Here is a 12907-nt window from a genome sequence, read left to right as displayed (position 1 = left end):
AATTGTTCTTGGATACCACAACGTAGGGCACACAAATCAGATTCAGCTCAATGAGAAAGGTTCATGGTTTTCTTAATAAAATTAATTATACATCATTTATTTTTCTCTTTGGAGTCAACCACTTGAAGAAAATTAATGTTAAGTCAATTCATGTCATCTGCTAGCCCTTTTTTCAGGGGATAAGTTGTATTGTTTCGCTTGAGCGCAATTTGAAAGTATTGAAAGATAATGCAACAAATGTAAGGAATATTCAATTGGTTTTTTTTAATTTTTGGGACATGGGCGTTGCTGGCTGGCCAGCATATCGCCCATCCCTAGTTGCCCTTGGAGGACAGTTGAGTGTCAACCACATTGCTGTGGCTCTGGAGTCACATGTCGGCCAGACCAGATAAGGACGGCAGATTTCCTTCTCTAAAGGACGCTAGTGAACCAGATGGGCTTTTCTGACAATTGACAAGCATTTTATCAGTAGATTCTTTTATCAATAGATTCTTAATTCTAGATATTTTTTATTGAATTCAAATTCCACCATCTGCCATGGTAGGATTCGAACATGGGTCTCCAGAACATTAGCTGAGCTTCTGGATTAATAGTATAGCCATAATTCCACCAAGCCATCTGTTCATCATGCTTTGCTTGGAGCGGGGAGAGTAGGAAGTCTCACAACACCAGGTTAAAGTTGAACAGGTTTATCTGATGAAGGAGCAGCGCTCCGAAAGCTTGTGATTCCAAATAAACCTGTCGGACTTTAATCTAGTGTTGTGAGACTTCTTCCTGTGCCCACCCCAGTCCAACACCAGCATCTCCACCTCATTGTTTGGAGTGGGAGGGATTTACTGAAAGCTGAAGCATTTTATGACACGGAAAGCAAAAAAATTCTCATTACTAGTCATCTAATAAAAATGCTCCATTACACTCAATATGGTAGGAATTTAAATGTATTATGCCACTTTCCTGTACATTACCAGTAAATTTTAAAATCAGGTATACAGATCCTAAATAAATCAGGACAAATGTTCACAATGAGTATCATATTAGTTTACTGTACCATGACTGTTGAAATAAGCTAATATAGCCTCTGTTCTTTTGACTCTGCCTCCAATGGACCCTCCCTGTTCCACCACTGGAGTGGTATCTCTGCACTCTGGAACTCTTCTAAATCCTCTGCCTTGTTACTTCTCTTCACAACTCTTACTCACTGGAGAGAGCGCAGAACAGGTATACAGGAATGGTTCTAAACATGAAAAACTTGAATTATGAGGATAGACTGGAGAGGTTGGGACTGTTCCTCTTGGAGGCCAGGTGGCTAAACTGAGAGTTGATAGAGATGTTCAAAATCCTGAGGAGGCTGGAGAGCGTAGATAGGGCAAAAATGTTCCTGCTCATAAAAGGATCAAGAACAAGAGGGCACAAATGTAAAGCGGTTTTCAAAAGAAGCAAATGTGATGTGAAAAAAAGGTTTCACACAGCAGGACTGGAATGCGCTGCTTGGAAATGTGGTGGAGGCAGGTTCAATCGAGGCATTCAAGAGGACATTAGATGATTAGTTGAATAGAAACAATGTGGAGGAGGACGGAGAAAAGGCAGGGAAATGGCACTAAGTCATGATGCTCGTTTGGAGAGCCCGTGCAGACACAATGGGCCAAATGGTCTCCTTCTGCACCGTAATAACTCTGTAATTCTATGAACTTTATAAAGCCCTTTTCAAAATTTACCATGCAGTTGGTTATCTAACAAACTCTTCAATCATTTCAACACCCTCTTTTGTCTTCGGTGAAGAACCTTGGGATAATTGCTAATTCGCTGACTATATAAACGCAGGTTATTGTGAATGCATTCCCATTGTTTCTACCAACCACAAAGCAAATTAAGAACAAAGAAAGAAAGAACAAAGAACAATACGGCACAGGAACAGGCCCTTCGGCCCACCAAGCCTGTGCCAATATGCGATTTCTATCCCTCTGTTTGCCTCCTGTCCATATCAAGATACACCTTGAACCTTGTTAACGTGCCTGCTTCCACTAGTAGTGCGTTGCAGGCACCCACCACCCTCTATGTAAAAAACTTTCCCCGCACATCTCCTCAAAACTTACCATCTCTCACTTTGAACCTAAGCCCTCTTGTAGTGGACCCTGTCACCCTGGGTAAAAGCCTCTGACCATCCACCCTATCTGTGTATCTCATAATTCTGTAAACTTCTATCAGGTCGCCCCCCAGCCTCTGCCTTTCCAGTGAAAGTAATCTGAGTTTATCCAACCTCTCCTCATACCCTAAAACCCTCCAGACCTGATAATATCCTAGTAAACCTTCTTTGCACCTTCTCTAAAACATCCACGTCCTTCTGGTGGTGTGGCGACCAGAACTGCAGGTGATGGCTGCGATTCTCCCATCGCGACCCGCAACTTTTCTGGCGGGGTTGGGCTGGGAGATGCACGTCGTTGGCCTTGTTCTGGAACTAGCGGGAGACCCTGCCGGAATGAAGGGGGGCAATCGGGACCCCCACAAGTTAGGTGGTGGGGGTAGTGTCCCCTGGGCATGGGCACCCTGGCAGTGCCAGCCTGTGCCCCCTGGCAATGCTCAAGGGACAAAGTGCCCATGCCTAGGGGGGTACCATGGCACTAGCCGTCGGGCATCGGGCAGTGCCTAGGGGGCAGGGCCTATTGTGGGCGGGGCCTAGGGGAAATCAGTGGGGTTGGGGGGTCCCGCTGCCACTCTGCAGACAGGATCGGTCTGGGATGGAGGGAGGGCAGCGATTGGGGCGGGCTTGCCTCCAGGGTTTGGGGGGTCGGACCCCAGGGGGGTCAGCAGGGGTGGGTCTGCGGGCTGTACATTGGGGCGCTCTAGGACAAGGAGGGGGGGGGTCAGGGCTGGCCCGGGAATTGCTGTGGGAGCCGCGATCGGGTCATTTGGCGGGGGGGGGGCTAGAGGGGCAGCACTGCGTGGGTCCCAATCGAGCTGGCCAGCAAATGGGAAGTCTGACAGATTGGAGCCACTGCGCAGAGTTCCAGAACTGTCAGACTCCGGCGTGGATAGGCCCCGCCCCCCCGGGGTTTTAATGATATTCACGACTGGGACCTCTGCAGTGGACAGAGTGGGGAGATTCAGGTGAGAAGCTGAACTGACAAAACAGTCGGGATCGAGAACAGTTTTCCCACCAATGTAGCGCTTTTGGAAGAATCGTGGCCACTGTTCCAAATGCAGCCTAAATAAACCTCGTGAATAATGAGTGTCTAAAATGTATTTTTCCCAATAGTGTTCTGATTTTCAAAGCCCACAACTGCATTTGCACACTGAATATTATTTATGGCTTGCACATGCCTATTAATGGGGTTAACAGGGATTAATTGGTATTATTGTGTTTTTTTATGCTCAGTGTTTATTAACTGTAAGGCAATGAACCTCCAAAAAGGTTTTCTAAGTAAACCTGTGTCTTAAAGGTAGGGGAGTCTAAAACTAGAGGGCATAGGTTTAAGGTGAGAGGGGAGATACAAAAGTGTCCAGAGGGGCAATTTTTTCACACAGGATGATGAGTGTCTGGAACAAGCTGCCAGAGGTAGTAGCAGAGGCGGGTACAATTTTGTCTTTTAAAAAGCATTTAGACAGTTACATGGATACGATGGGTATAGAAGGATATGGGCCAAATGCAGGCAATTGGGATTAGTTTAGGGGATTAAAAAAAAGGGCGGCATGGACAAGTTAGGCCAAAGGGCATGTTTCCATGCTGTAAACCTCTATGACTCTATGATCTTCTACGTAGCCTAGGCTCTGGAGTAGAGCAATGTTTGGCTCTTAAATGACTGTTGCGGTGCAATTTGGATTTCACATTACTCTGCATTTTACCTGAAAAGATTTTAATAAAAAGCAAAATACTGTGGATGCAGGAAATCTGAAATAAAAACAGGAAATGCTGGATAAACTCAGCAGGTCTGTCAGCATCTGTGGAGAGTGAAAGAGAGTTAACGTTTCAAGTCCATATGACTCTTCTGCAGGACTGTTCAGTTTGAGGAAGGAACGTTGGAGAGTGCTGACTGGGAAACCCTTGATCAGATCACTGAATGAAGTGATCTGCACCTGGAGTGAATTCAGTGGCAAGATTCCAGTACATTGGTCTGTTGCTCCAATTGGAGTTGAACTTGAAAGATTCTTAGACTTGAATCCTGAGATTAAAAATGGTTCTGATCCCAGTTGTACACAATTGGTCTCAGTAGGCTGAGACCTGGGGGCATCTGTAGTTTTAGCTACAGATGCCCCCAGGGGCGGCACGGTAGCACAGTGGTTAGCACTGCTGCTTCACAGCTCCAGGGTCCCGGGTTCGATTCCCGGCTCGGGTCACTGTCTGTGTGGAGTTTGCACATTCTCCTCGTGTCTGCGTGGGTTTCCTCCGGGTGCTCCGGTTTCCTCCCACAGTCCAAAGATGTGCGGGTTAGGTTGATTGGCCAGGTTTAAAAATTGCCCCTTAGAGTCCTGGGATGTGTAGGTTAGAGGGATTAGCGGGTAAAATATGTGGGGGTAGGGCCTGGGTGGGATTGTGGTCGGTGCAGACTCGATGGGCCGAATGGCCTCCTTCTGCACTGTAGGGTTTCTATGATTTCTATGATTTCTATGTGTCTATTTAAGGCCACTGTTCTGACCTCTGCCAGGAAAAAACATTGGTCAATTGTCGGTGAATTGCAGGATTCCCTAAATTGGCTTTTCTCCTTTTTCAGTAGCTCAGATTATCTTCAATTTCAGCACTAACTTTCTTTAACACTATTCAATTCTGACATGGTCAACGTAACATTTGTATGGCAACAATCAAGACACTGCATTTTTAGTTTTTGCATGTATTTGACACTGGTTAATGAACCCTCTAAACTTTCCCATCTACAATGAGGCATTGGCATTGTGTGCATGTGTGTGTTGGTGTAAATGGACAAATGATCTTTTTACTTGCATGTTGCATTTATTACGTGAATTTATCATCCAAATGTTAACAGTAATGGCAGCATCTGTCTTGATATTCTAAGATCACGGTGGTCCCCTGCATTAACTATTTCTAAAGGTATAGGGAAACTTACCAGTTTTGAAGGATGGAATCTATAGCGCAGCACTTTCCATGCTACGCAAGTTACTTCAATTAGTTGTACCAGTTATTAGTACAAAGATGATCCTGCAGCATTTGGCCTGTCATCAGCTGCACTTTTTGAGCGTTGTCTGTTAATTTCTAGTTGTGAAAAGGAAAATAAATAATAAATTAATTGAGGAAATGAGTTAAAGTTCTTGAAAATGTGGCTTCTCAGAAATGTTTGTTCATGGCTTATTTTTGAGAGACAAATTGGAGTGCCATTTGCACCACAGACTGGGAAACAAATGCAACCTCACACAGGAGTAATGAAGTTGGTAGACGGTCAGTATTCTATAATTCAACAAATCCTTGTTAAGGAAGCTAGGGTGTCTGCAGCCATGCTGGACAAAGCACGAGTTCACCATGTACAGAATTTAAATGTTTCAATCCACTGATAGCTGGTTGTCTTGAGCCTGTGGCGGAAATTCTTATTATTATCCAAAGTATGTGGACAGTGCAAAGAAAGATTTTTTTTTAGTTTAGTTAGGGCATCATGGTCGGCACAGGCATGGAGGGCCGAAGGGCCTGTTCCTGCGCTGTACTTTACTTTGTTCTTTGTTCTTGAGAATGCGATACAAAATAAATCATAACCCCACTTTAACACAGGACTGGTCAGAGTAAATTAAAATATCCTGGTAAACCTTCTTTGCACCATCTCCAAAGCATCCACGTTCTCCTGGGAATGTGGCGACCAGAACCAAAATACCTTTGGATTGGTTTGTTTTCTGGATGGGATAGATAAATGTCTTATTCTCAGTGCCACTCATTCACATCGACTGAATAAATTAAATTCCATTTTGGGGTTACCATTTCACAATGCTGCCTATTTGGAATCAGTTACATTGATTTATTTTGATCACACAGATCAAAACAAAAATCTATGAAATAGGTTACCAGGATTTTCCGAAGTTCTCAGCGGTATTTTTGGGATTGCATTGTTTGGGATTGTATTATTTGCTTCCGTACATAGTTCCATGATAACTGCAATTCCCACAGCTTTACTCCCTGTACATTGATGGTGCACTTTTAAACACCAAACTGCATGGCATCAAAACACAAGAAATTCCCTTGACAGAAGCCCAGAGTTGTTTTATTCCTGTTATTCTTAAAATGAATTTTAAGGACCCACATTTCAATTTTGAAGGATATTTTAAAATGTAGGAATTCTGCTTCAATGTGTCACCAATGGTGGAGTAACATACACGGCTGATGATCAGGATAATTGAGGGGAAGCACCTTTCTGATGATAAATGGTATTCCATTGCTAAATTGCTAATGGTATAATCTCTTCACAAATGATGAGTAAGCATAAAAATAAAACAACAAAGATTAAATGATGGGAGGGGAATATCACCTACTTTTATTGCTGTAAATCTAGCTACAAATGCCCAATGATTTACACCCGGATGGCACAAAGCCAAAGGCAACGCATGAAAAAACATTAAAAGTTAAGTTTTTTTATTAGTGTCACAAGTAGGCTTACATGAGCATTGCAATGAAGTTACTGTGAAAATCCCCTAGTCACCACACTCCAGCACCTGTTCGGGTACACTGAGGGAGAATTTAGCATGGCCAATGCACCTAACCAGCACGTCTTTTGGACTGTGGGAGGGAACCGGAGCACCCGGAGGAAACCCATGCAGACACAGGGAGAATGTGCAGACTCCTCACAGGCGGTCACCCAAGCGGGGAATCGAACCCGAGTCACTGATGCTGTGAGGCAGCAGTGCTAACCACTGTGCCACCGTGCCACCCCAACTTGAACCTGCAAGGAAACATTTCCTCCAAAAATGAACAACTTTAACAAAAGCAGCAGCTTGTATTTATAGAATGTCTTGAATGTAAGAAAATGACCTCGGACACTTCACAAAGTGGTAAATAATGAGACCAGTAAATGGGGCAGAAAGGATTGGGATAATGACGGAATAAAAGATTGATGAGGTATGTTTTGAAGTAAGGCTATCGACAGAAGGAAGAGAAGCAGCAAGAATAGAATGTTCCAGCACTAATAGTAGAGTGAATAGAGATGGTTGGAATGAAGGCCAAATTCTGAAGAGTAAAGAAACATAAGATCGATGAAGGTTATTGAGATAAGCTATCTTGAGAGACAGAGAGATTTTTAATTAAGAACTATCATTTTGTAACTAATTTGCAGATGTAAATCATAAGGAATAGGAGCAGAAGTAAACCATTTGGCCTACTAAGTCTACTTTGCCATTCAACAAGATCATCGCTAATCTGACTGTGATCTTAACCTTGGCTTTTGGCTAAGATCAAGCCCAAAATGGAGTGCAATGCCTTATCGTATCAGCTTGGATCTTGTTTGTCTCTCTTGCGGGGACCATGAATTGGATTCAGTTGGATTTTGAATTTGGATTTTGGAGCAAGCAAGGAATGGCGTAAAAATTCCTAGCTGCCTTCCATGCCCCCTCCCCCCTTAGCGCTTGACTCCATTGTAGATCAAAACTCTATCCAACTCTGTCTTATATAGATACAATTGCTGGAATTCTAAAACCCCCCGCCCACCACGGGAATCAGAGTGGGCGAGGGGCGGAAATTGGGAAGGTCTGTTGACCTCGGGCAGGATTTTCCGGATCGAGCAAGGCCGTAAAAATCCCTATAACTCTGTCTCCCTATTCTCTGGGGGAACATTAATGATCCACGGAGAGAAGAAAATGCTTCTCAGTTCTGTCTTGAATAATTTGCATACAGCTATCACAAGTAGACATTTGTTCTGAAGTCATCAATATCCAATTACAGCTATCAGTTCTGGTTACTTCATTTCTGTCAGGTAAATATAGTTAACCATTTACAGCCTCTATATGCTTGCTGAATTACAATATCGAATTACCAACTGTTATGATGGCCATGGGGGATTGTCAGTAGATCTCTCCTTCGACCTTGTGGAGTACAAGTTCCCTTTTTAGGGAGTGGAGGCCAGCCCAATAGGGAAAGAGCAGCAGGGGGTTTAAATCCAGCTGCCCCCATTCAGGCCGATAGTCAAAAGACTCAGGGCTGAGGTATATTCTGTAGCCACTGAACGGCACTTCAAACAAACTGTAAATAAAGGGTGATTGGTGATGGAAGACTGCCCTCAGTAAGAATATTACATTGGCAACGAGGAGTAAAATGAGTGTTCTTTCTTCCCTCCAGACCATCTTTAATCGAGACAAGTAATCCTCTGATAAGAAAAATGCCTCTTTTTGGTAAACATGAAGCCTACCTGGGGAAACCCCTGGGGAATATGTCACTGAATCTCTGACCAGGTTGCTAAAATTAGCAGAGCACTGTGAATCTGGGCCACCCCTGAACGACATGTTGAGTGATAGACTGGTCTGTGGAATTAGCAATGTGACAGTCCAAAAAGAGATTACTGGCAGAATCCAATTTGGATCTAAAGAAGGCCACTAAGCTAGCTCTACCATTGGAGAATGGAGCGAAAGGAGCTCAGGAACTACAGGGGATGTCAGATAGCAGTATCCTCCAATTGGGGGAAGGGGCATCTTGCAACGTCCATCCCTCAACTGGGACCGATGGTATTGGTGGAATATCTCAGAATCCCTTACAGCAGTGGAGCCTGAGTCACATTCAAGGAAGGTTAGAGACAACCTTCAGACTCCAAGGGAGCTTCTCAACTACTCTCCCCCCTCTCCCCCACAAATTTCCTCCCATCCCACCACGAGCCCACCCCCACTCCCCAACTACCCTCCCAACCTCCACGAGCAAATAAACACTTCTGATTACCTGACCCTCCTTTATCACCCAAACACCTTTGCACCTGGCCACCTCACCTCCTTCCTGCTGACCCGGCTTGGGTCGCTGTCTGTGTGGAATTTGCACGTTCTCCCCATGTCTGCGTGGGTTTCCTCCAGATGCTCTGGGTTCCTCCCATGGTGTTGGACTGGGGTAAACACAGTAAGAGTTTTAACAACACCAGGTTAAAGTCCAACAGTCTTAAACGCAGACTTTAACCTGGTGTTGTTAAAATTCTTACTGTGTTCCTCCCACAGTCCATAGATGTGTGGATGAGGTGCATTGGCCATATTAAATTGCACCTTAGTGTCCCAGGATGCGTAGGTCAGAGGGATTGGCGGGGTAAATATGTGGGATTACGGGGATAGGGCCTGGGTGGGATTGTTGTCAGTGCAGACTCGATGGGCTGAATGGCCTCCTTCTGCACTGTAGGGTTTCTGTGTTTCTACTGAGCAGTGTGCTATTCTTGTACTTGTACTCTGGAAACAATGGCATGGATTTTCGCTCCCAAGGCGGATAACGCAAGTCAGGAAATTTCACAGCTCACTTCTCCCACCTCGGGAGAAAAACTGCCCTGAATGGTGGGATCTTCATGGTGCGGAGAGTGGCGAGGAGAAATGGGTGATGGAATAGTACAAATTGCCCCCGAATACAGATCAGAGGTGACCACAGGAATATCCAAGTAACGTAACGGGCTGTTTAAAATGCCACTTTGGTTCTTCGAAATTTCGTCCCCAATTATTTGCTTAGATTTTTGACCCCCTGGCCCTCACTCCTCATTCCCTCCACCTCTCCACACATTCCATTTTTCCCATTCATGGCAATGCATGTCAAGCTATGCCAACCCATCAACCACCCTTGACCCTTACTCCCTCTGTGCCAACTTATCCAGAATCCACCAGGGGCAGACCTCAGAAACCATTTTGTGATTAAATAAAACAAGGGTCTAAATATCTATCACAGCCTTCATTATAATACAAAAACATTCTCATGAAAGCCCATTCAAAACATTCCCACCTTATCCAGCACTTTTTCCCTTATAATTCTTATTCGTACCCCATAACAAAGACAGCTAATCTTTTATCAACTTCTTTGAGCTGTCAACCAAACTCTGAACATAGAGGTCTCCTGCTGAGATAACTGTAGGTTGTGGAAAGCAGCCAAACATTTTTAAGGAGCCCTTAGTTAACATCAGGAAACATCTACTGTAACTGTTAGAACAGTGGATTTTTACTAATCCCTCATAGACATTTTTTAAAATTATTGCGATGAAGCTGGGGTCAAACTAACGTCACATCATAACAGTTCCATAAATCTTACCTGCTCTTTAAGAGTATTTACATCTACTTTGAAACAGTGTGGCTCCCACACTGTAGGCTAAGATCTTTGCTACAGTGAAAACTGGGTCTTTTTTGGTCTCAGCTGAGTGCAAATGGCCTTGTTGAGTTTGTGTTTTCCTCATGTATTTGGCTTTCCCCTGCTGGCAAGAATGAGATCGATTAGAAATATGGGGCAGAACATCTGAATCAGGGTTCTGCTTGCCATTTGGAAGGTCTGCAGCATTGCCATAACTCTGCAAAACTTGGGTCCAATTAAATTTGTCACTTAAGGTTAGATCAAGTCGTATTAAGTCCTAATATCCATTTAATGACATACTAATTGCTGCAATTACCAGAGTCTCTCTGCTACTTAAACCTAATCATTACAAGTGTGGAGTCTCAATCTTTCAGGTCTTATTTGATGTTTGAGACTTTAACAAACTGTTTTTCTAACGGTCTCTTTGTGTCAATTTTCATCTCTCTCAATCCTATCATTTTTTTCCGTTCTCTTAATATTATTTTCTCTATCTATTTATCATTTTATCTTGCACTTCCTTGTTGACTGAACATGTGGTGAGTGCCTCTCAGTTAACTCCGAGAGGGACAGTGGGAGGAGGACCTGTTTTTTAAAAAATTATTAATGGGACATGAGTGTCATTGGTTAAGCCAACATTCCTTTCCCATATTTTTTAATTGTATATTAATTGCACTAATTGTGTGCCAGTGGTTGGCAGTAACAGAGGTTTCACTTGAGCGCACATATAAAACATGCATTGAAATTGCAGTGGGGTTAAATTCAGGGTGGTATTCTTGTAATGTTTAATTTCACAAGTAAATGTCAGACTGAGTAAAGATTGGCTCCAATACTATCCATCAACAACTGGCTTTCTGCATTATAATATCCCTTATTGCTCTTGAGAAAGTGGTGCTGAGTAACCTTCTTGAATCACTGCAGTCCTTCTGGTGTAGGTACAGCCACAGTTCTGGAATGCCTGAATGTTGATGCAACAACACTGAAGAAGGTATAATATAGTTGTGTGACATGGAGGGGTATGTGCAGGGAGTGGCTGCTTTGTTCTTTGTTCTTCGAAGTGGCAGAGGGTTTGGAATTGATGTCGAGGGACCCTTATCAAGTTACTGCAGGGCATCTTTTAAAAGGCACAGTGCGATGGTGGTAGAGGGAATGAATGTTTAAGATAAATACTAGGGTGCCAATCAAAGAGGTTGCTTTGTCCTGGATAGTGTCAAGTTTCATGAATGTTGTTGGAGCAGCACTCATTCAACCAAGTGAAAAGCATTCCATCATACTCCTAATATGTGTTACAATATCTGACTCACCTTCTCATTGGGCAGAGGTTGGAAACTCCAAGTCCCAAAAGATCTCAGCGGTTTTTGTGCATGTGTCCGGACTGGGAGCAAGCAAGATGTGGGCAATCTGGCATTTTGTAGCTCTTTGGACCAAGCACGGACCCAGTGAACCTGCATAACGAAGGAAATGGTGTGAAACCCAGACCATGTGAGCAAGAATGGGGGGGCCATATCCGAGACAAGCACTAGGCAAAGGACAGGGAGAGGGGACAGGGAGGTACTCCAAAAGAAGAGCCCCAGGTAGGGAACAGGGAGAGTGAACCAGGAGAGATCCCAGTTAAGAAGAAAGGGAGAGAGAGAATGGAGAAAGAGGTTCTGAACAGATATAGGGCCGCGGCCAACAGACTTAAAGTAATGAGGGCTCAGGACAAACCCTGAAGATCTAAGAAAGTTGGTTACTCCGTCCAGCAAGCAGTGGGTCAAAGGTACTCTTTGGAGTGGGTACCTTTTGCAGATGCAAAATCCAATTTTTAACCTCTGAGTGTCTGCCGTTTGAAATGATTTCCGTGAGCTTGTCCCACATCTGTCAAGTATTTAATATTCACTTAACACAGGCGAATCGTCATATTTAATCAGACTATTAATAGCAATACCCTAAAGATAATTTGACCTTGCCAGGATAGACAATATCAACTAACAAATTAGATCGGAGGTATTTTAGTATTTTTTTGTGATACTAGATATTTCATTTAAAGGAAGACTTCAGATTTTATATCAGTGAGTCATGCTTGATTGCATCTCTTGACCTCTAGGACTTAACAGTTCATAAAACAGTCAGTGAATGTGGCCAGCACACAAGCAAACAGCAGAAAACCTCCACCAATAAAATCTCAATCTATTAAAGCTCCCATGTGAGCAGTCATTAGAGATGTTTAAATTTAATAAATGTTCAGTGGCCCTATAATAGCTGCTGGGGGATTAGGCCGAAGGTTGAATTTGAAATTTCCTAGCTAATTTCAGTTTCAGTTGGGAAATCCGAGGGAAGGGAAAGACCAGGGTCAAGGATAAAATTATGATTTCCTGATAGGACAGGAGGGATTTCAAGGACGGATCATGGGTGCTGACTAAACACTGGGCTGTTATAACCCTCATTCCCCTTCCCCCCCCCCCCCCCCCCCCCCCCCCCCCCATTGCTATTGGCCATTCATACAGCCAGTCTGCCCCTGAATTTAGAACTCTACCTAGTTTCCTCTACCTTGCACCTCCCTTCCTATCAAGAACCTGCGTAAAACCATCATTATCGGCCTTAGAATCATACAGCGCAGAAGAGGCCCTTTGGCCCATCGAGTCTGCACCGACACGCGAGAAACACCTGAACTTCCACCTAATCCCATCTACCAGCCCGTAGCCTTGAATATTATGA

General features: G+C 43.9%; 1 protein-coding gene across 2 annotated transcripts in view; it reads left to right on the top strand.

Moving 5' to 3' along the window:
* ptprt (protein tyrosine phosphatase receptor type T) overlaps positions 1-12907 on the top strand; it is a 999403-nt gene that overhangs the window by 577550 nt on the left and 408946 nt on the right. The gene's annotated exons all lie outside the window — the stretch shown is intronic.

Source organism: Mustelus asterias, chromosome 20, assembly GCF_964213995.1.
Source record: "Mustelus asterias chromosome 20, sMusAst1.hap1.1, whole genome shotgun sequence".
Lineage (NCBI taxonomy): Eukaryota > Metazoa > Chordata > Chondrichthyes > Carcharhiniformes > Triakidae > Mustelus > Mustelus asterias.
Note: the sequence above shows the minus strand (reverse complement) of the source record. Positions and strands in the feature narration are given on the sequence as shown.